General features: G+C 41.6%; 1 pseudogene; it reads left to right on the top strand.

The window, feature by feature from the left end:
* Positions 1 to 12,322: 12,322 nt before the first annotated feature.
* Positions 12,323 to 23,019, top strand: LOC144256991 (phytanoyl-CoA dioxygenase, peroxisomal-like; annotated as a pseudogene).
* The last annotated feature ends 1,078 nt before the right edge of the window (positions 23,020 to 24,097 follow it).

Raw genomic sequence — 24,097 nt, 5'->3', positions numbered from 1 at the left:
ATACAAAGTATTTGTCTTTTTCTGACAGGTTATTTCACTTAGCACCATGTCCTAGGTTCTTCCATGCTGTGGCGTGTGTCAGAATGTCCATCCTTCTAAATAGTGAATAATATTCCATGGTATGTGTATATGGCCCCCTGCTCATTGACTTCTCCATTGTGGGTTGCTTTCCTCCTTTCAGTGATGGTGAACAGTGCTGCTGTGAACATGGATGTACACATATCTCTTTGAGAACCTGCTTTCCATCCTTGCTGTATATTTTGGCATTCAATTAGAGAATTGGAATTCCTGGATCATATGGAAATTCTTTTTCTTTTTTTTTCCCTTGGCGATTGGTGGGTTGGTGGAATTGAATTAAGGGGTACTTAATCACTGAGCCTGCTGGTAGCAGGCCTTCCCTGGCCCCCAGGGCCCAGCCCCCAATTCCTTGTTCTGCATGTCAATGTGGCCAGCTCACAAGGCCATGACGCAGGTGGCCAGCTCACAAGGCCGTGATACAGGCTTGTGGTTTCCAGTTTATCTGCCTCGAGCATATGTGTCTCTTGGAACAGCCTGACCTGTTCGAGCCTCCTGATAGGGGACGATGATGGTAACCCAAGGACGCAGTTATTACTCTTCCCTCCTCGCCTTTGAGTCATTTCCCCAGCTGTTACAAAAGATTTAAGGAGAACAAATTTGGCAATAAAGCGCGCACATGCCTCCTCCTGGATGAAGAACCTTGGTGTCCTGTGATTTTTTTTTTTTTTTTATTTTTTAACCTCTATGTCCCTCGCCGGACTCGGTTCCTGAGCCGGACGAGGCATGAGCCATATCCCCAGTCCTTTTTATTTCATTTAGAGACAGGTCTCACTGAGTTGCTGAGAGCCTCACTACGTTTCTGAGGCTGCCTTATATCTCCTGATCCACTGGGATTAAAGGCGTGAGTCACTGCATCTTTACATATGGGATTTCTATTTTTAATTTGTGAGGAATCGCCATACTCTTTTATCTAGTGTCTGCAACAGTTTATATTCCGACCTATTGGTGAAGCAGGCTTCCAGAGTCTCCATATCTTTCCAGCCACTGGTGAGTTTCTATTTGTTTATAGTAGTCATTTTACCCCCCCCCCACACACACACACATTGGGGCCTCAACCAAGGATGTAGCAGTTGCTAGACAAGATCTCTTAACTATGAGGGTCTTTTGCAGACCCTCCCCACCTTTAATTCTTCTAAACCTTGACACAGGGCTTGCTAAATTGCCCAGGCTAGCTTTGAACTTGGGATGGGCCTGCCTCAGCCTCCCAGGGATCCTGGATTACAGGCGTGTGCCATGCCCAGCAGTAGCCTTCTTGCTGGGTGTGAGATGATGTGGGTTTGATACATTTGACCAAAATGACATCCTAAGCCCTGACTCCCACAGAAATGGAAAGGTGACCTTGACTTCACAATGACTTGGTGATGGAATGTGTTTGGGGCACAGTTAGATTTAAGCCTGGAGGTTTGGATAGGCCTAGGACTGACCTGGTGGTATGAGTGGGAGACAATCCATTTTAAATCTGCCTTCCATGGGTATAAGGGCCACAGGTGGGACAAAGCAGGCAGGGTTTTTTTTTTTTTTTTCTTTTTCTCTAAGTGGAATGCCTTGTAAAAAAAGTCTGGGACAATCATCTTACCTCCCCATAGGGCAGATGATGCTCCATGTGGTTGCTTTAGCTGGGAATGTTTCCATGGAAAGGAGAAAGACTGCTGCATTCTGGCTCTGCCACTTCCTAGCCAATTAACTTCTCTGAGTCTGTTTCCTCCTCCAGGAAATAGCAACAATTGGGCTATGTGCTAGGATGACTGCAGGGAATCAACAGCACAATATGCTGTGTTGGGCATATTTGCATGGCCCAGATTTTTCAGGAAAATATAATATATTCTCAGTGGCTGGAGGTGCTGTTGGTAGATAGCCTTTAGGTGTGGCCACAGCTTCAGAGGTACCCTTCTGATTACCTCTGAAGTTTATAGTTTGTGGGAAATCACCATACTGTTAGCCATGCTAGTGATTTTTCCAAATTTTCATGTTTTTGATGTTGTGGACAGTTTTGAGGCCTGCTCAGGTGTTCTCAGTGAATTCTTCTGATTCATATGTTCCTGTCTGTGAATTCTTCTGATGTTTTCTGCATGATTAAATCAGGGTAGAAAAAGAAAAGAGAAAGACATTTAAAAAGAAAATCAGGGTGGTAAGTTTTGGGAGGGAGACACATGGAAAGTGGTAATATCACAACATACTATTTGTTCAACTGATTTTGACATTGATTGAAAAACCAGCCTCTACCTCAGAGCAAAGCCTGTCCAAGGAAGGGACATCACCTTTGTCCTTGGAAAGACCCACAGAGCACTCCTAGGCACATTCCCACTCTGCTAAGTTGTTTATCTACAAATAACAGGAGAGATGTGGTGAGCCAGGTGTCCCTGACTCAGTGAGGCTAGGTGGGGATCCATAGCAACCCCCTAGCAGCCACCAATCAGCATGAGACAGGGAAATATCTGGGATACCGCATGACCCTCCCAGTAGTTTATGGTATTGGGAAACCACCTAGTTCAGCAGGAACACCCCTGTTGGCTTAAACCAGTCAGTTCAAATGAATACTGCTTTTGTAGTAACCAATCATCCCTACCCAAATTGTTCCAGCCAGTGAATGTGCTAATCATGTTTTAGAGTTGTTATTTGATTTTCCCGCGGTGTGTGATGATTTGCTAAGAGATGCTATGATGTATGTGGGGGTCCGTGTCTTCTCCAAAGAATGTATAAAACTGCTGCAAACCCTGGGCTCGGGGCCTCTCAGGGTCTCCAGTTGCTGTGTGTGTGCACGGAGGACCCAGCTAGCTCGCAATAAACACCTCTTTGCTGCTTACATCGATCTTGGGTCTCTGGTGGTCTTTTGGGGGTCCTGAATTCGAGCATAACATGATCAATTGATTACTTGAGTTAGGTAGAGTTTCAGTCTCCTCCTGTAAATGTACTGCCCAGTCTCCCTACTATATCCCTTGGCAGGAATCATTAAGCAGTGACAATTTATGTTCCCCTTCCTTAAAGATAAAATATCTACAGGAAATATTTGGAATTCTTCTGTAAAGGAGGTTTGGCTCCTCTCCTCCATTTATTTATTCATCTATTTTATTGACTTAATTCATTCATTTAATCATTTATTTATATTTCTAAGGACCCAGGGATATATGTTACAATTGGGATTATTACACAATTTTGAGTTAATTTTAATATTTTCTGGTACAGGGGACTCCACTCAAGGCCTGGAGCATGCTAGGCAGGTGCTTGGCCATTGAGTTACATTCCCAGCTCCCTCCCCTATGTTTTGTGACATGCTTCTGTCTGACTTTAGATTTTCTTCTGTGTGTACCCCAGATATGAAGTTTGGAGCTTCAGCTTTGCCCTTTCCTGTGATCCTGGGTACTTCTGTGATCTGGTCTCTGGACTCTGGGACACAGATGAAGAATGTCATAGGAAAGGCATAAAGAACCCAAAGGTGAAGGCCAAAGTTCAGGCCATGACTTAATGGCTCTTGTCCTCTCTGGAAAAAAATAGAACTGTATCCAGCTCTTAGTACATCTAATTGAATTGGTAACTAGTATGTACACAATTGCTTTTCCAGTTGTGTCTTGGATATTATATACAATATAATATGTTGCCTAGTTAGAATTCATTATACAAATCCTGTATTTCATGGGATTGTTCTAATTAGTAGATCTGTGGGAACTTTTGAAACTTTAACTTTAATTTTCAATATTTATTTTTTTCACCTTCTCTGTTCTTTTTTAATTTTTATTACTTGCTCATGACAATACAATGATCTTGACATATCATACATTTGAATCAAATGGGGTATAATTTCTCATTATAACCAATGTGATTCTGCAACCTGTACACTTGGAAAAATGAGAAATTATATTTATTCTTATATTAAATAAGAAGGGGACTGGTGCCATGGTGCATGCCTTTAATTCCAGCAGCTTGGGAGGCTGAGGTAGGAGGATCACAAGTTCAAAGCCAACCTTAGCACAAAAAAGGCATTAAGCAACTCATTGGGACCCTGTCTCTAAATAAAATACAAAATAGGTCTAGAGACGTGGCTCAGAGGCTTTAGTACCCTGAGATCAATCCTCTGACCCCACCACTCCCCCCCCAACATAAAAATAATGAAAGAAGAAAAAATACCAGAAAATTAATAATCTGAGTTATGAAAAGCTAATCATGATTTATCACATTCAAATTAGTTTGTTGTTTGTCTAAATCAACATATTAGCTAGTCCTTTGTGTTTAGGTTCACATATATACATTACATTTTTCTCTCTTTTTTTTTTTGAGATGGGATCTCACTATGTTGCCTAAGTGGGGATTAAACTCCTGGGTTCAAATAATCTTCTTGCTTCAGCCTCCTAAGTAGGTGACATTATAGGTATGTCCTGCCACACCTGGAAGGTTTAATTCTCTCTATTCCTTCCTTCCTTTCTTTTTTTTTTAAATTTTGAATACTTTTATTAGTTATTGATGGATCTTTATTTATTTATATGTGGTGGTAAAAATAGAACCCAGTGCCTCACACATGGCAGGCAAGTGCTCTACCACTGAGCCACAACCCAGCCCTCTCTCTTTCTTTTTAATGGCACAGAGCTTTGAGTCAAAGGGTGGTTCACTACTGACCTTCACCCCCAGTTCTTTTTCTTTTTTGATGTTGATACAGAGATTCACTAATTTACTGAGACTGGCCTGGAACTTGCTACCCTCCTGCCTCAGTCTCCTGAGTCTCTGGGATTATAATCCTGCACCTCTGTGCCTTGCCAGGTTTTTTATCTTAAATCACCTTAAAGGGGAAGACTTTGACCTTCATAAGTATTTGTATAGCCACAGTCAATCATAAGAAATGGATTGGGTGATTTGAATTGGCTGATACAATGAACTTTTATTTGTTTTTTGTTATACTGATTACTTCTGAGAATGTATTGATTAAATTGAAAATATAAAATTTATTGAATTAGTTTTCCATCTGAAAAATCATATACACTCTAAAAATATTTTAAAATTAGAGAAATAGAGGGTATTTTTAAAAATCATCACTAATTCCATTATAAAAGGCAATCACTATTAAATATATATATATATATAATTTTTAAATATATATATTTAAATATATATTTTATTTATTATGTATTCTGATTAGTTATGTATGACAGCAGAAAGCACTTTGACACTTCATACATAAATTAATTTTTTGCTATATTTCTCCAGAGTCTGCTTTTCACAAATAGTGTTTTGTTTATTTCATTGTAATTGTATTTTTTTTAAAAAAAGCATTGTCTGCATTCTGTGTCCCTGAGTTTTAATGAATGAGTCATATTCCATAGAATGGATATATGTCATTAGTTAATTTTTCTTTCCTTAATGTACGTTGTCTGACTATTGTTAATGTTTTGGACTTAACACTTTTAAAATATTTAAGATCATTTTCTTAAAATCTTAGATATAGAGTTATTGGATCAAAGAATATATACATTTTGGGGGTTCTTGGTACATAATGTTAGGTAGTAATATAAAATTTGAGCTAATCTGGTGACTCTTTCCCCCTTTATGATACTTTGGATAATAATGTGCTAAAACTGAAACAGAGACAATGTTATGAAGAAAATAGATTTCTTTTTATTAAAAATCTTGTATCTTCAATGGTTTAGGTGCAGCAATACTGTTGGTTATTTTATATAAAACATATGTGTTATGGCATTATGTCACTTGGAGGAAAATGGGTGGAACTGGAGGACATCATGTTAAGTTCAATAAGGCCTACTCAGAGTCAATATTGTGTATTTTCTCTCCTACATGGAACTAGAGAGAAACAAGGGAGGGTGGAAAGGTGTAAGGGTCTGGTGAAAAGTTGGAGAAAGAGACCACCAAGAGACTGACTTATGCAAATGCAGAAGCGGATTTATTGAGGATCCAATTCAGTGCGCTGAGGCTCTAGGCTCACTCAAGAAGGAGAGCAGCCCAGAGCCCAGAGCAGTGGCTAAGCAGTGCTTAAGTACACTTTTTGGGGAGGGTGGGGGCTTTGAATACATCAGAACAAATCAGCATGAGGCACGGGAAAATTGAACAACAGCTCTCAAACATGATTAACACATTCATTGGCGGGAACAGGTCAGGCGGGGGTGATTGGTCACTCCTAAGCGGGGTACACATTCAAACTGATTGGTTCGGGCCCTGTATGCTTACTTGACAAACTGTACAGGGCCCTAGGCTAAATGGCCAGTAGGGTGTTGTCTTAACTATCTCTGGAATTCCAGGTTCTGGGTGTAGCAGAGGAACTTTAGATGCCTGGTCTTTTACACTTTAATTCAGGCTTTGCAGCTTAGAAACTTTACCCTTTCATTCCCCACTCCTTTTTCTGACTACTTTTAATCTTAAAAGTAATAGATCATAATTATTGAGGGGTCTCACTTTTCTCTTCTGCCAGAAAAGCATACTGCTATCTGATAACCATGAGTTTCACCTGTCCAATCTGAGCCTGGAGGAAAGAAACTATATGGTTAAGTATATAGGGTCCCACAGCTAGTAATAGCATAAGAATGATCAAGGGTCCAGCTAGGGCTGATAGAAGGGTAGTTAACCAGGGGGACTGGGTGAACCAAGACTCAAACCACCCTTGTTGAGTTTCCCTTTCTCTCTGGCACTCTTCAAGTCATTTTCTTAGTTTACTCATGGATTCTTTTACAACTCCATTATGGTCAGCATAAAAACAACATTCTTCTCTCAGTGCAGCACAGAGGTCCCCCTTCCTCATGAAGAGGAGGTCTCTAATGTCTTCAAGTCCTGATCTATTGCTGTTTCTAATTGGGCCACTTGTTGTGTCCCCTGGATCATAGCAGCTGCTCCCGTACCCACTCCTGCAGCAGCTCCTATCCCCAATAGTATGGCTAGAGTGAGGGACACTGGTTCCCGGCGGAAACGGGTTATTTGTCCCCCTACTAAACCTTCTAATGATTCTTCATCATGAAAAAGCACCCTGGGGAGTATTTGTACCATTACACAATAGTTTGCAGAGCTGTCAAACACCTGAACTGAAATGCAAGGAGTTAATCCTGAGTCACAGGTCCACCATGTTCCTTTCTCAGGGACTAGAAAGCCCTGCGTGACATTGATTTCTCCTATAATGTTGCCCTGGTTTGGGTTTGAACGGGATCTGTGTGGGGGTCCTCTATGTCAGGGAGGTCCCAGTCAGAGAGGCCTATGGCCAGTTGACAAATGTCCGGATGGAGAGATGGCCACCAAGTCCATAAGGGGGCTGTATGTGAAATAGACCATACTACTTGTCCAGTGGGATTTATAACTTGCCAGTGTTGCTGAACAGGCTGATGGGGATTAGGACTGCTGGTGGTCAGGGGAAGAATCCATAGCCCTACCCACACTACGGACATGCAACTTGAGAGGGTTACCAGTCTGTTCCAGTTTCCAGCTGGAGTCTGGACAGGGCACAGGCTTGAGATGGGAGGCATGGATCCAGGGAGCAATCCCATCCACTTTTACCGCTGTAGGTGTTATAAGCAGCACCTGGTATGGTCCTTTCCAGCGGGTTCCAGGGATGACACCTGATGTCGTTTCATGTAGATGAAGTCTTCCACTTGATATCGATGTGGGATTCCCCTGTCTCCGGGCTGATAGGCAGTGGCCAACTGTTTCCACAGGTATCGCTGGGTGTGTTCAAGGGCTTTAAGTCTGTTAAGCAAGGGGGTGTGAAAGGAATCGTTAAGTCTCAGGGTTGGGGTCAGGTCCCTAATTGGAGGAGGGGCACCATAGAGAATTTCATAGGGGGTGAGGTTGCACAAAGAGACGGAGGGGCTATTTCTTGCATGAAACAGTGCATAAGGTAGGAGCATAGTCCAATCTTTTATGCCGGTCTCCAAGCTTAATTTCGTTAAGGTCTCTTTGATTGTTCTATTCATCCTTTCTACCTGTCCTAAACTCTGGGGTCTATAGGCACAATGTAACTTCCAATTAATCACCAGGATCCTGGCCAATCCCTGACTTACCTGGGCCACAAATGCCAGTCCGTTATCGGACCCCATTACCTTAGGCAGTCCAAATCTTGGAAAGATGTCTTCCAGAATCTTTTTGACTACCATCTGAGCCGTTTCATTCTTCGTGGGGAAGGCTTCGACCCATCCTGAGAAAGTATCTACAAAGACTAGGAGATACTTAAGTCCATACCTTGCTGGCTTGATTTCAGTAAAGTCCACTTCCCAGAACTGGCCGGGTCTGGTCCCTCGCAAACGCTTTCCTGCAGGAAGCTTGGATGGGTATGCATTAACTAACTGGCAGACTTGACAAGCTGTTTCTTTCCTCTGCGAGTCAGTCAACAATAAGTCCTTTCTTCTGTCCTTCAAGAGTGCCTGTAACTTCTTTGAGCCTAAATGGGTGAGCTGGTGTACATCTTTGACGTAGAGTTGGGCTTTTTGGAATTGTAAACGTGGCTCTGTGGGATCCCGGAGTTCGGGTGTCTGTGTCCCCAGGCCATAAGTTGCCTGAATGTTCCTGTGCAGCCAAGTTTCCTGGTTGTTGTTCCCCCGGCGTGGAAATAGTTAACAGGGTCACTCCATTTAGGGCTGCCAACTTAGCTTCCTCATCTGCCCATCTGTTGCCAACTGCCACGGGGTCATTCCCCTTCTGGTGCCCCTGACAGTGCACTATAGCTAGTTCTTTAGGGCCTTTTACTGCCAAGAGAAGGTGGAGGATCTCATCTTTGTTCTTTATTTCCTTCCCGGTGGAGGTTAATTGCCCCCTTTGCTGGTAAATGGCTCCGTGCACATGAGCAGTGGCGAATGCATAGTGGCTATCAGTGTATATTGTGGCTCTTTTGCCTGATGTTAGCTCCAGTGCTTTTGTAAGGGCAATTAGCTCTGCTTTTTGAGCTGATGTTCCTTCTGGAAGGCCAGAGGACCAGATAACATTAGTTTTGTTAACTACTGCTGCTCCAGCCCGCTGCTTACCATCTTCGAGGAAGCTGCTCCCATCTGTAAACCATACGACCTCAGGGCAGGGCAGTGGCTGATCCTTTAAGTCTCCTTGTACACTGGTCTCCTCTGCCAGTATGTGTTGACAATCATGAGCGACAGATCCTGATGATTCTTCTGGCAGTAGTGTAGCTGGGTTGAGTGGAGCAGGGGGTCCCAGCGTTATTCTGTCCTTGTCAAGTAAGAGGCTCTGGTAATGGGTTATTCTGGAGTTTGATAGCCACCTGTCTGGAGGCTGATGGATGATGCTCTCCAGGGCATGGGGGGCTATGATAGTCAGCTTCTGTCCCAACGTTAATTTATCAGCATCCTTTATTAGAAGGACTGCTGCTGCTATAGCCCTTAGGCAATGGGGCCACCCGCTAGCCACTGGGTCCAGTTTCTTTGATAAGTATGCTACCGGCCTTTTCCAAGGTCCCAAAGTCTGAGTGAGCACTCCCCGTGCTATTCCTTTCTTTTCTTCGATGTGGAGAGTGAAGGGTTTTTCTACATCTGGGAGTGCCAAGGCCGGGGCAGATAGCAGCACCTTTTTGATATTATCAAAAGCCTGTTGGTGTTCAGGGGTCCATTGGAATTGGACATCCCCCTTTATCAGTGGGTATAAAGGGGCAGCCAAAGACGCAAACCCAGGAATCCATAACCTACAAAAGCCGGAAGTCCCAAGAAAGTCTCTGAGCTGTCTCTTATCAGATGGGGGCAGTATCTGCACAACAGTTCGTTTTTTAGGCTCAGTAAGCCATTGTTTGCCGCCCCTAAGAGAATAACCCAGGAAGATTACTTCTTGTTGACAAATTTGGGCCTTTTTGGCAGAAGCCCTATATCCAAGCTGAGCAAGCTCAGATAATAGTGCTTGGGTCCCAGACTCACAGTTCTCCTTGGTGTTGGCTGCCAGCAGCAGATCATCCACATATTGGAGTAGGGTGACTTCGGGGTGTGTAGTTCTGAGTCTAGTCCAGGTTAGTTGGCCAGATGTTCCTATTTCTGGGTCTATCCATTCGAAAGCAAACAACAACTGACTGTCCTTATGTAGGGGCAAGCAGAAGAAAGCATCTTTTAAGTCCAGCACAGTGTACCATATCCGTTCCTGATTCAGAGCGCTAAGCAAATTATATGGATTAGGCACCGTGGGGTGAATCTGCTGCACTCTGTTGTTGATCTCTCTCAGGTCTTGAACAGGACGGTAGTCCCCAGTTCCTGGCTTTCTTACTGGTAACAGGGGGGTATTTCAGGCTGATTGACAGGGCCTTAGGACTCCAAGAGCCAGGTATTTCTGAATATGGGGTCTTATCCCATCCCTAGCTTCTTTGCTTAGAGGATATTGTTTAACACTGATTGGAGAGGAAGAGGCTTTTAATTCTACTACTATTGGAGGTTGTTTTATGGCCAGACCTAACCCAGCAGTTTCTGCCCAGGCATCAGGATAATCTTTTATCCATCTCTGGGGTAGTCTACCTGTTTGATCGGTCCCAGGGGCCGTGAAGAGTTGATGTTCATCTTCTACTGACATAGTCAGAGCCGTGACTATGGGGGTCTTTACTGAAGGGTTTAGAAACTCCACTTGGGGACCATCAGGGTTAAAGGTTATTTTAGCCCAGAGCTTGGTGAGTAGGTCTCTGCCCATTAATGGGGCCGGGCATTCTGGTATTACTAGGAAAGAGTGGCGGACTTTTCCCCTTCCTAGGTCCATTGTCCTCTTTGTTGTCCAAGCCCGATATTTACTGCCATTAGCCCCTTGAACTAAGGATCTTTTATTAGATAGAGGGCCCAGTGGGGCCTTGAGGGCTGAATATACTGCTCCTGTATCTACTTCAAAGTTCACTGGGGTCCCCTCCACTTCAAAAGTTACCCTGAGCTCGGGGAGGGGATCTGAGCCCCCACTTTCCTAGTCATCTTCTAGAGTCAGCATGGCCGGCTGGCGTGACAGCTTCTTTTTGGGGCCCAGTGTCCTTTTTCTTTACAGTAGGCACATTGATCTGAGGCCAGGGACAGCCTTTGGCGTGGGCCCAGTTATCCCTTCCTGTCTCCCTGCTTTCTAACTTCTGGCCTATCTGTGGCTGTGACCAGGACCTTAGCCAATGCTTTAGTCTGCCTTATGTTTCTCTCATCTTCCCTTTGTTCCCTTTCCTTCTCCCTCCTCTGTTCATTCTCTTCCTCAGTTTCTCTCTTATAATATACTTTCTAAGCCTCTCTGACTAAATCTCTTAAGGTCATATCTTGTAGTCCATCTAAACGTTGTAACTTTCTCTTAATATATAGGGCAGCCTGCCCAATAAAAGCCATTGCTACAGATGCCTTTTGGTCCTCTGCCTGAGGATCAAAGGGAGTGTATCTCCTATATGCTTCCATAATTCTCTCCAGAAACATGGAGGGAGATTCATTGGGTCCCTGAATAATCTCTCTTACCTTGGCCAAATTAGTTGGCCGCCTAGTGGCCGCTCGGACACCCACTACAAGAGCCCAGCGATAGGTGGACAGATGCTCCCTACCTTCAAAGGTGTTAGGGTCCCAGTTGAGTTGGTTTAAGGGGAAGCCAGCTTCGATGATGTTAGGAAGTTGGGATGGTCCAAGAATATTCTTTCTGGCTTCCAAGAGGATTCTCTCCCGTTCCTCTGTTGTGAAGAGAGTCCCCAGAAGCTGTTGGCAGTCATCCCAAGTGGGCTGGTGTGAGAACATCAGCAACTCAACTAAACCTGTAAGCCGGGGGGGGGGGGTCCTCAGAAAAAGGGGGATTGTTATTTTTCCAGTTGTATAGATCTGAGGAGGAGAAAGGCCAGTATTGGTAAGCCTGCATCTCCCCCCCCCCATGCCCATCATCTATTGTGGGCCCATAGGGACAAAGAGGAAGCATCACCGGGGTTTCCAAGTTCTCCATTATCCGCCACCTGCGTGTTCCTTTAGCCGGTCCAGGTTCCTCCAGTGGGGGAGGGGCTGCTGCTGCTGCTGCCATTGCCGCTGCCACGGGGAAGTCCCTGGGAGGGCTTGGGTCTGACCCAATCACCTCTAGTGGCGAGGATACCGAGTCAGTGGCAAGAGGGTCACCTAAGACAAATTTGGGGGTTGGGAGCATGGGCAGAGGATAAGGAGGGGGGGTGGAGCCCAGTAAAGTTAAATCCTGTTGACTCAGGGAGATTGGAGGGATGAGGGGGAGGAGCGGAAGGTTTGAGTGATAGGATTGTGGGGGAAGAGATTGGAATAGGAGTTGGGATGAGGAAAGGCTACACCCATATGGGAGGAAACTTGCAGAGGTCCTGCCAGGTTAAAACATATGGCTGTTGATCTGGATGGCCATGCAGCCCTGGCTGAAAGACTGTATCTCTGACTTTACAGATTCAAGGGAGGTGGAAGGACCCTCCTGGGGGCCATTCAGCTCCGAGGGTGGGCCATTCTGAAGCGCAGAGTGTCTGCCAGGTCCGGCGTTTCACTGAAAAAGAACGATTCTGGGCCCTTGAGTGGACATCCGTCCAATGATCAAGAGTCAGGGACAGAGGCGTGGAATGGCTTTGTCACATACTGGGAGTTATTTGAACAAAGACAGCGACAAGACAATACAAACTAGACACAAACATGGACACACAGTAAATGTTTAACACAAGTCTAGAAGCAAAAATTAAAGACAGACAGTCGACTTAACCTGAGGAAAAAGAATAGCTGGCAAAGCCAGATGGGTTGGCAGCAGAGTACACCCGACAAGGGCTCTTCCGTACCTGTCCCTGATGGGGGGCACTTCCGTCCCCTAAGTCCCCCAAGGCGACCCTTGGGGGGTGCCCTTTGGCTTCAGGACACGTCTGTCCACCACTGCCAGGGGGAGCTCATGTTCTCCGCTGGCAGCCACATGCTGCCAACCCAAACCAAAGCTCTCAGAGCTCACGCTCTCTGGGAGCTCATGCTCTCCACTGAGCCAGAAACCAAACCTGAGTGATTGCAAAGGAAGAACAAGAAGGAGAAGAAGGAGGAGAGAGGCGCCTTACATACACCCTAAAGCAGTCCATTGGGGTCTCCCTGTCTGGCGATGCACAGTTCCCGGCCAATGCACCAAATGTAAGGGTCAGGCGAAAAGTCGGAGAAAGAGACCACCAAGAGACTGACTTATGCAAATGCAGAAGGGGATTTATTGAGGATCCAATTCAGCGTGCTGAGGCTCTAGGCTCACTCAAGAAGCGAGAGCAGCCCAGAGCCCAGAGCAGTGGCTAAGCAGTGCTTAAATGCACATTTTGGGGAGGGTGGGGGCTTTGAATACATCAGAACAAATCAGCATGAGGCGCAGGAAAATTGAACAACAACTCTCATACATGATTAACACATTCATTGGCGGGAACAGGTTGGGCGGGGGTAATTGGTCACTCCTAAGTGGGGTACACATTCAAACTGATTGGTTCGGGCCCTGTATGCTTACTTGACAAACTGCACAGGGCCCTAGGCTAAATGGCCAGTAGGGCGTTGTCTTAACTATCTGTGGAATTCCAGGTTCTGGGTGTAGCAGAGGAACTTTAGGTGCCCGGGCTTTTACACTTTAATTCAGGCTTTGCAGCTTAGAAACTTTACCCTTTCAAAGGGATGTCATGAAAATAGAAAGGAGATCAACAGAGTATAGGAGTGGGTTCTGTGGGAAGGAGAAGAGGAGATAAGAGGAGGTGACCAAATGATGCTCTGTGAAGGTATGAATATATCACAATGAATCCTACTATTATGTATAATTGTAATGCATAAATAAAAATTTATAAACTATGTATTACATGTAGGTAATGGTAATTCAAGCTAGATTAGCCTCTGCATGTGCAGGTATTTTTGAGTGATGTGGTTTGTTGGGATATGTTTAGGAGCATGGGCTCTGGGAGCCAGACATTATGGCCTTAATCTCAGCTCTACCATTTAACATGGTGTGTCCAACACAGTCACCTTCCATACATATGTGTGCTCTGTAAAATGTTCATAGTAATAGTACTGATCTCTTAGCATTTTTGTTGGAACAAAATAAGGTAAAATATATGGACAATGCCTGGTACCAGGTACACGAGTATTTGCACGTTAGAGGACAAGCCTCCCTAACGTGAAAATTCAATAACCAAAAAATTGAGCACCCAGATGATGTCATGATAGGAAAATTACACACCTGGCCTCATGTGATGATCATGGTCACAACACAGACACACTTAAATTACTGTAAAAAACTACCTTCAACTATATGTATAAAGTATGCAGGAAATAAGTAAATGAATTCTATAATGAACTTAGGTTCCCATCTCCAAGATATCTCATTATTATTTTTGTTATTATTCATTATTTTCACTACTGGGGATTGAACCTAGGGGAGATTTACCATGGAGCTTCATCCCCAGATCATTCTATATTTATTTATTTGCCAGGGTCTTTCCAAATTGCATAATCTGGCCTCCAACTTACCTCCTGCAACCTTACCTTCTGAGTCTCTGGGTTTACAGGCATGCACCATCATAAACAGCTTATTATATTAATATTCCAAAATCAATATTCCAAGATACATGAAATCTGAAACATCTTTAGTTCTATGTATTTCAGATGAAAGATACTCAGCCTGAATTATTACAATATACTCATGAAAATATTTCCTCACTGGTGTGTTAAGCCAAGCAGCATTTTCATTTTGATGGTGGATTGCAGATAGGAGGCCAGGACATCTGAATTGGCCATTGTTTCCTTCCTCCTTTCAGAATTATTCTACTAAGCCTGAGGGCTGACTTAAGATTGAGAAACTGTTCCTGAATCTGCAGGTCAAGGTCATCCAGGTGCTTGGAGCAAAGGTAATAATATTGTTTGTAAATTAAATTTTCTAGGGTTGAATTTGAAAATAAAAATAAAAAATCTGAGGCAGAGAGGAGTTGAAACCGGCAGGACTGTAAGGATTCCGCGAAACGTCAGAGGAAGAGACCACAAGAGACTGGCTTCATGCAATTGGCAGAAGGAGTTTTATTGATTCAGCATGCTGAGGCTCCAGGCTTACTCAAGAAAGGAGAGCAGCCCAGAGCCCAGAGCAGAGGTCAAGAAGAGCTTAAGTACACTTTTTGGGGAGGGCGGGGGGCTTTGCATACATCAGAACAAATCATCATGAGGCGCAGGAAAATTGAACAACAACTCTTAGAACTGATTAGTACATTCATTGGCGGGAACAGTCTGGGCAGGGGTGATTGGTCACTTCTAAGTGGGGTACACATTTAAACTGATTGGTTTTGGGGCCTGAATGCCTACGTGCTGGGCTACTCAGAGCCCTTAGCTATTAAACAGCCAGAGGATCAGGAGGAATATTTATTGGGCAGTTCCGGTATTGTCCTAACAGAGGATTTTAACAATACCTGGTCCTTCAGTTTTTAACTCAGGCCCTCCAGCTTGGAAACTTTACAATGCCTGGTCTTTTACACTTTAACTCAGGCTTTGCAGTTTAGAAACAGCTTAGAAATTTTACCTTTACAGGACTAATGGTCATGAGAGATGTGTCCATTGGAAAATCAGAATACATTCCAAGTGAGAAAAACTATCTTAAAGGTCCACAATTTCCAAGAAATAAGGAGCTCTTCAGATACTGCACTCTCCCAGAGGTTAGAGACTGCTCCTGTTTTGGTTTCTCCTTCATAGCCAGCCTGTGGGTCTTCCCCAAAATCTGCTGTTTGTCTTGTATTTCACCACTTTCTACACATGGTGCTAGAGTGGTGGGTCTCAGCTGCAGGTGATTGTTTCCCTCAGTGGATATTGGCAATGTCTCAAGACTTTCTTGGTGGTGGCAACAGCAAGGTTGGTGTGCTAGAGGCTTCTAGTAAGTAGGAGCCAAGGATGTGGTAATGGGGTCCGAATCCTATAATGCCCTCTCTCCAAAGAATGATCTCACCCAAGATACCAATAGCACCAAGACTAAGAAACACTGCTATGGAATGTGCTAATTACCTTTTTATAAGGAAGACAGGAATTCTGTGTTAAAGAGAAAGAGCCCTTCTAAGACTGAATATCATCAGAGGAGAAATTGTGAGGCTGTTATTTGTAAATCCATTGACTTTTTTTCCCTTTTTTTCTCATCAGTGGAGGTATGAATTTTCTTTTACATTTAAATTAGTTTTGATTCAATCTATTTGTCTAATAAGGGTTGAACTTTGGAGCCCTTTATCACTGAACTGCACTCTCAATCTTTTTTGTTCTTTGTTTTAAGAAAATTGAGGCTGGCCTTGAACTTATGATTTCCTGACTCAGCCTTTATTTTATCACAGGAAGATTTTCTTACCCGGAAACACTTTCTTTTTCTTCGACTAAATATAGTTTTTATACTACAACATTCTAATTTCCCTTTCCCTTCTGTTAAACCCTTTTTATGTTCACATTCTGAAACAACCCTTGTAAATTTTTGAATTTAGGCAAATTACTCCATTTTAATGAGAAGAAATACTTCATGTTATTTATAGTACCCTAAGCAAAAATTAAACTATTGTATTAAATTACCTTCAACTATATGTATAAGTCATGGTCACAACACAGTCACTAATCAAAACACAGTTGAAACTTTTGGGTCCCTTTGTATACAGAATCACATCTGTTTATCATTTTATGAAAACATAAACAATGTTTAAGTGTATAGAATTATACCTGTTGGGACTTTAAAATCTTAGTAACCTTATTTTCGAGGATAACAAAGCAATTTTAAAATCGTTTTTTAATTTGCCAATTTATGAAAACACCAACAATGTTACCCAATGAAATTCAAGAAGTTGAGTACTTGATATTGTATTTAACAATTAGAATTTTAACTAGGTAAGTTAACCATATATCTAATAAGCAACTTATGAGTAATCCCATGTCAAATTTAATTTATTTATTTTTACTGTGAAAACCAAGGTATCAGACAGTATATTGAACAATATTAGCCATCTCTCCCTTGTTGAAGAAAAGTTTAGAAATTATGAATATTAGAATTTTGTAGACACCAATATTTTATTAGTGTTTTTGACCACCTAGAGAGACTTGTGAGTTAAGTAATTTTAAAGACATCTTTACTTTCAATTGAGCCTTCTTAAATCATATGAATTAAAGGTATTTGGATCTATTTTTTTTAATTTATGAGCACTCGTTATATGCCAATTTTGCTATCATGTACATGATATATGGATGCATGCACACATAGACAACACAATACACAGCGTGCACACACAAAAGTAAAGGCTTTGTGGCTTTTCACAGATGAATCTGCATTGCAATGTTTCAGATGTTTAAAAACTCCATAGTTGAATAAAAAACAGGATTGAGCAGAAAAACACTAACCTAGGTATATAGGATCAAAATCATGAACTGAAAAAATGCGGAATTTAAGGAAAAAAAAAAAACAAGAATCCTAGAAAAAAATGACTGGCCAGTAACTAGTAAAGTACCATACAATTTATTTTTTGGTTCAGGGTAGTGTGAGTTCTGGTAAAAGACACTTTTGCCTAGGATCTTAGTCTGGTCTCCTACTGAGTCTGCCCTGGCTGAGAACTGGAAGGAACTGGGGAAAAATGCCCTTCTGAGCAGAAATCTCATTCCAAAGGGTTTTAACCATTTTTTTCCTAGTTGGTAATTGTACAGGTTTGGATGTTGATAATTATGAAACCTTATTTTCTATTACTTTTTTGAGAACAAAGCTACTATGTTAAGCTCCTTACTGAGATAAGCTGCTGACTGTTGAGCAAGTCTATTCTTTTGTGTGACCATTCCTAGGGCTATTCCTCCTCTCTCTCTGACAAATAAGTTAAATCTTTCTCTATAGGTAAGCTGCAGACAACGGCTCAAAATAAGGCCATGTTTTAATGTCTTAAAAGCTTTGAAAGCCGGCTCATAACCCAGAGGGGAGTAAACTTTTTGGTAACATGCTGTTCAGATATCCCAAAGAGGTCTTGGGTAAGAGGTGAGAACAGAAAAGCTGGCACTAGTATCCAAGAGGAAATTGACTTCTTGGCTCCCCACATAGGAGCAGGAAAAGCATACCTGGGACTCACTGGTGGTGACTGGAGTTACAGAAGTCATCAGAATTGGCTTAGGGCTCTGTCAGGACTGTGTGGAGGAATTTGGCCTTTTCTTTTCCCATCTGGGAAGTTTACTCCTCACAGTGAGGGGCAAGATGCATGGGAGAGTGTAGTTCCAGGGTTTGGGAGTAGATTGTTCTCTGAGATGCTGCTGAGATTCACAGCAGTGGCAGTGGAAGATCTGCTTAATTTAGCTGGGGTCAAGTAGGCACCTGGTCCAGGAAGGAAGGGCACTGGGTCAAAGGCACAAGGTTGTGCAGTAGGACAATGATCATTCCCCCTAAAGATACTCTTAGGATGAAGAATGGGACACTTCTGTCCAGATACATAAAGGCTAATCGACTGTAGTCACTTCTCACTTGAGTTTCTTTTATAAGGACATAACCCATTTTTTAGAGTTATGACTACCTTTGGAAATAGTTATCAACAAACAAATGTTGAACTTACTATTCTCTTTTATTCTGAATATGACATAGTCCTTTGAACTCAGAAAAAAAATGAGCATGTTCTTCACTCTATTTTGGGAGAGTAATAAACCTCTCTAGGACACCCTGAGTAATATAAGAATGATATGAACAAAATTCTAGGTGTGGACAATGTCAGGCTGGGGCAAGGATGTTATAGATTCAGGCTGGAAATGACTAAGAGAAAGGAGTTTGCATACATTTAGCACAAGAGGCAAAGCTGATCTAGATTGCTTATAATTCAATGATGAAGGGTAGGCAAAATTCAAAATTTTTCATTTGGTCAAAAATATTAATGATTTTAATATGTACATAAGATTTTATTTTTTTGTGATGCTGGGTTCAAAACCCAGGTCCCTATACTTGCAATCCAAGTTCTCCACCAGTAAGCTACATCCTTAGTGCTTTGTAAAATCTTCCTTTGAGACAGGGTCTGGCTGTATTTGCTTAGATTTTCCAAAACTCATGAAGTCTCAGTCTCAGCCTCCCTTGCAGCTTGGATCAGAGGTGTGCACTACTATAGCATTGCCCAGGATATTTAAAAGAACAGATATATGACAGACTTATTTTATTTTATTTTTTAAATTTAGGTGAGTCTCCTTCTTAGAAGAAGCCAGAGAACCCTTGCTTTCTCTGCCAATTCTTTTTTTTTTTAATCATTAGCATGAGTTCATCTTTTATTTTTTTATATTTTTTTGAGAGAGAGAGAGAGTGAAAGAGAGAGAGAGAGAGAGAGAGAGAGAGAGAGAGAGAGAGAGAGAGAGAATTTTAAATTTATTTTTTACTTTTCGGCTGACATAACATCTTTGTTTGTATGTGGTGCTGAGGATCGAACCAGGGCCGTGCGCATGGCAGGCGAGCGCACTGTGGCTTGAGCCACATCCCCAGCCCCTCTGCAGATTCTCAAAGTCTTCATTTTGGTGCTTCCTCCAGTGTAGACTGTGCCTGTCTTATGTTTTCCAGGGTAGAGTTAATACCATGTACCATGGGATCTAGGACTATGATCAAGACCATGTCTGAATGTACCTTGTGATGGAGAAGGGAGACACTGTTTTCTTTCACCTTTTGCTCATACATGAATCAAGTCAGAACCAAAGTCAAGGATTCCATAATGTATGCATCTAGTTTTTAAAGATGAGTGGGTTCAAAACAGAAAATCATAGGTATAGTAACATGTAAAGATTCATGACTTTTCACTAAACTGGATTGTTTTTTCCAGTTTACTTGCCAGAAAGTATAGTTGCCTTCCTTGTACTTTTTTTGCTGTACTCAGTGAGAAGCCAGGTGCCTTCAGGATCCTAAACCTGTTAATCATGAATCTTGGTCATGTGGAATTGCTTCAGAGCAGTAGGTCACCTTGCAATGCATAGCTTCTGCTTCCTGAGGCAAAAACAGTTGCTGAAATATTAAAATAGCATGTTAACTTTGCTATTTTTCCACATTTTCAATGACTATAATTTTATGGAAGATTATTTACAATTATTTCATAACAACATGGATCATAACTGCCTTTTTTTTTTATTTTAACCTTGATATGGCTCTGCGTAGCACTGGAGCCTGTACAGGAAATGGAGTTTAAATTTTGGACACATAGAATATCCTTCTGACAGGTATGTTCACCTTAAGATAACTAACCTGTGATAAAAATGTGAGTTTTAGCTATTGTGTTTCAGCTTACCTTTGTTTAGACCTTTTTCTGAAACAGGGAGTACTAAGTCTTTTCCTCAGCCTTATCCTCAGCAGGAAACAAGCTGGGTAATAATGTCAACATATTGACCTCTAAATTTTTCTCTTTATTGACAGGTGTGCTATTTTTCTTTTGAAGGTAATTTCAGTTTTCATATCTATTGCCATTGTAATAATATCTATTGCAATTGCAATAATAACCTTTCCCAAATTTATCAGGGTAACCAACCTTTATGACTAAGAAGATGATGAACCACAGGATTGTACATTTCTTTTAGACTTGAAAATATACACTCATTGGAAAAACTTAAATGCTTAAAACTGTGAAGGTGTTTTACTTAAGTGATTATGCTCCCTGTTCAATACATACCTTAAAAAAGTAAATATCACTGCTATTAATTTTTTTGTAATTTCTTAATTAACATTTATCTGGGGGGCTGGAGAGAGAGCATGACTTACAAAGGGACACATATGGGATGCCATGGAGGGGCCTTGGAGTTTATAAATCAAATCCTGCTTTTGCACACATTGCATGCCTGTAATCCCAGTGGCTAAGGAGGCTGAGGCAGCAGGATCACAAGTTCAAAGCCAGCCTCAGCAATGGTGAGGCACTAAGCAACTCAGTGATACTGTGTTTCTAAATAAAATACCAAATAGGGCTGAGGATGGGGCTCTGTGTTCCAGTGTCCCTGAGTTCAATCCCTGGTATCCCTCCAAAAAGAAGTCAAATCTTGATTGAAAAACTTGACATTCTGAAAAGAGACCACTTTGCTTGGTTGTTGGCATTAATGGACACTTTTCTCCATTATCAATTGTTCACTCTGCACAGGCAATTTCCTGCCATTTTGCCAGTGCTGATTGCCACTACATCCATGTGAAGGGCACTAGTCAAGAAAACATTAAGAAAGAAATTATAGAACAAATTTATCAATTCTACATTGTGGAAATTAGCATATACTAGTAGGTACACTTGCATGAAATAACCAAGTAAAGATGACTGAGGTTTCTTGTCTTCACATGTTTAATTAATCTTTAATATAATTTGAAATGGAAGACTGGGGGAATTCTGAATACATAGGAGGAAACATAAAGATTTGGGACTTTGATGAAGGATCACTAACTCTTATGGATGAGGGTCATTACACAATGTTTCATGTGCTTTTCTAATTGATACACATCACTCGGAAAGTATTTGTATTTTGGTATCAGATCAATGACGCTGATGAGTAATAGACAAATTATCAACCAGGACAATTTAAAAAACATCTTTACTTTTAATAAAACACACATTTTAGGCCCCTGAGTCAAGAATCTATTCCTATTTATTTTATTGGTATGAGATAATGATAATGCAGGTGTGCCCCTTCCCCCAAGAGACTGAGAGTGATGACTCTGGGTCATCTAGGATGTTGTAAGGCTCCTCACACCAGAGGGATGTCACATTGCCACTGGGAACCTTCAGAATAGCTTTCCAGGGTGGAGAATCTTGCTTCTCAAGTTAGAATCTACAAATGCGTCCCCTGTCTGAAAATGTTCCATGTTGGTGGAGTCAACCAACTGAAATTTTGGAAAATATTTAAATATTAAACAATGCGTCAAAAAATCATATCTGTACAGAACATGGACAGGCATTTTTTCCTTATCATTATTTCCTAAATAATACAGCCTAACAATTATATAGCATTTATTATGTACCAGGTACTATACATAATTTAAAGGTTATTTTGAAGTATTTGGAAGGAGGTACAGGAGTTATTTTATTAAAGAGACTTGAGCATTCATGGATTTTGGTATCTAATGGGGGATCTTCAACTGTACATTAGTTTGTGAGGTTGTGCTGAATAAACACATCCCATATTTATTTAATTACTCTATAAGTTAGAGTTTATGGGCACATTTAGAACAACAATAGAATAATCAATAAACAATAGAATAATTGAACAACAATGCCAAACTTTATAATTCTAAGGTATAAAACAATTCCATTTTCCTTTTCTCATTTTTTTTTCACCAGACCCCAGTTGAACAGTCTGTATAGCACCTGCTGTAAAGGAGGAATTAGAGTCCCAGAGATTGGTCTAAGTTACAGAGCTACATTTCAGTCTAGCCTATTCAGAAATCATTCTTTCCACCATACCCTACTGTTTGCACAAAAAGAAACAACACATAAGGTAATCTAAATTGTTTTATTCATAATGGTGCAGGGTGTGTTGTGGCATGTCTGTAATCATAGCTTGGTTGAGGCAGGAGGATTGCAAGTGAGGCCAGCCTCAGAAACTTAGAAGGAAACCAAAAATACAAAATACAAAGGGCTAGGATGTAGACTAGTGGAGAGTGCCTCTGGGTTCCATCTCTACCAGGAGGAAAAAAAAAGAGATAAAACCCAAGTAAACCAGTAGCAAAGGGCACCACTTTCACTACTATGGTCTTATCAGAGTTGCACCCTCAAAGTGGTTCAAACAAGTAAAGATAAACAGAGAGAAGGACAGTGAAGTGTTGTGACTTTGCATCACCCACCCCCCCAAGTGTGATCAGAGAGGCTGATAGTTGGGAATCCATTGACTCCATTCAGTTAGCTCTGTTTTTCAAATGTTGGCAAGAGAATTATTTGGATTCTAAAACTTGTTTTATTTACTAATAGATATAATTATCATAGCATTTCCCCCCCATTTAACCATTTGTAGAGGCTAGAATTCTCTTGTCTTTGTTGGGAAAAGGCCAATATGTGTTTCATACACTCATTCTGTTTGGTATTGTTTTTAGGATATTTGTATTTTTCAAGCTCAGCTTGTGAAAAGAGAAAGAATTAATCTTTGAAACAGCCCTTAATTATAGCTATTTTAAAGGAAATCAGAAGAAACAAGGAATCCTAGGAAAAAAGTTTTCTGACTGAATGACATAATTTTTCCTATTGTTTTCAAAATCCAGAAATTTTGGGCACCTCATCATATGAAGTTAATTTTGCAGTATTTTAAAGGATGTAAAAACAGTAAAAATGAAATATTACTCTTTTTTTTTTGGAAAACTGATTTGGGTTTACAACTAATAAACCTGGAATATGATTTAAGTATGTTCAGTCAGTTCCTTTCATTGAATTGGCTCTTTATCTTGGCAGAAACGAATTCTTTGAAATTGAGTGTGCACTGAGATGAGCATCCCTCTCCTAGGCTATCCTCTATTTCCTGATATCTTGTCATTAGTGATTTCCAATCTAGTACCATGCAGGCATAGTGCATTCACATTTGGTGAAGGGCTTACAAAGGACATCCCGTGATCAAAATAAAAATGGGTCCTCCTTCTGGCTACCCTCCTTCAAAAACAAAATATCTTCTCCAATCTTTTCCTTTGTTTCTAAGGAATGTACAAAGGACATCTTCACTTATATTTCTTTTTAAGCAGGGCAACTGAAAACCTTCAGCATTCATGAATGAAACCTAAGCAGTTTTGAGGAACAGAAACATTTTAAGATACTTTAGCCTAAATGAGGAGTGATCCTGAACTGGGATTTATTTCAACATACCACTGCATTTCTATTCCAGTGGAGGGCAGCAAGGAGCCCTGGTCCTTATTTTGTGGCTTCATTAAGAAAGAATCAGCCAGTTCCTTTCTTGTCATTCTCCTCAGCACACCCATGTGTTTCCATGGGTGTTAGTTTATTGAGGGGGGGGCACCCATTTCATCTTAGCCCCAGCTGGAAAGGAGCAAAGACAAGAGAATCATTAAGAGGGCATAGGGAAACTGGTCCTAGAATGATATAAACTAAATGTAAATAAGAAAAGCCAGACAGCATGCAGAGAGCACTGCTTTGATCTAGAACCTGTTTCAAACTACTTCCAACCTGGATTTGCTTCCCCTGCTTGGGCCTCCCAACTTGCTGTGGTTAAAGGTGTACACC

Source organism: Urocitellus parryii, chromosome 9 (assembly GCF_045843805.1).
Source record: "Urocitellus parryii isolate mUroPar1 chromosome 9, mUroPar1.hap1, whole genome shotgun sequence".
Lineage (NCBI taxonomy): Eukaryota > Metazoa > Chordata > Mammalia > Rodentia > Sciuridae > Urocitellus > Urocitellus parryii.
This window is presented reverse-complemented; position numbering and strand designations above follow the sequence as displayed.